This window comes from Etheostoma spectabile, chromosome 7 (genome assembly GCF_008692095.1).
Source record: "Etheostoma spectabile isolate EspeVRDwgs_2016 chromosome 7, UIUC_Espe_1.0, whole genome shotgun sequence".
NCBI classification, from domain to species: domain Eukaryota; kingdom Metazoa; phylum Chordata; class Actinopteri; order Perciformes; family Percidae; genus Etheostoma; species Etheostoma spectabile.
Genome location: NC_045739.1, coordinates 7,820,819 through 7,821,447, shown reverse-complemented (window position 1 = coordinate 7,821,447; position 629 = coordinate 7,820,819).

Below are 629 nucleotides of genomic sequence, written 5' to 3'. Positions count from 1 at the left end.
ACATTTTGTTGTCACAGAGCAGCAGCATTTTTTCAATAACAGCAAAAAAAACAAAAACACAAACAGGTAAGCACACAAGAAATACAGGCAAACAATAGACAATGATATTATGGTATGAGTAAGCAAAATGGCGTCAAATAAAGGTATTTTAAAGTGCGGTTGCCATGATACAAGAAACAATATTGCAGTGTAGGTGACGTTAAAATTAAATTGAATGTGTAATTAGAGTGATGAAGCAAGAGTCAGTAGCATAATTTAAATTATATTAACCTGTGACCATAAATGTTGAAAAGTAAGTACTTGTAATAAAATAATATAAATACCGATATTAAAGATAAACAGAAAGTGTGTGGTGTAGCTAGATGGGAGAAAAAAAAATTAAAAACGGATCCAGTTGCTCAGGTTTAGTACGTGGGCACCAGAATTCTACACCCCAGTGAGAGTATAATTGCTTTACGGAAGGTAGGTAGATAGAAGGAAAAGAGAATCTGCAGATTAAAGTCACAACATATACTCAAAACTCGTTAGTTGATAAAAAAAAAAAATTCAAAAATACGACCACATCAAACCCATCCTCCATTCACTTCACTGGCTTCCTGTTTCCGCCACGATTGAATTTAGCTCCCCCT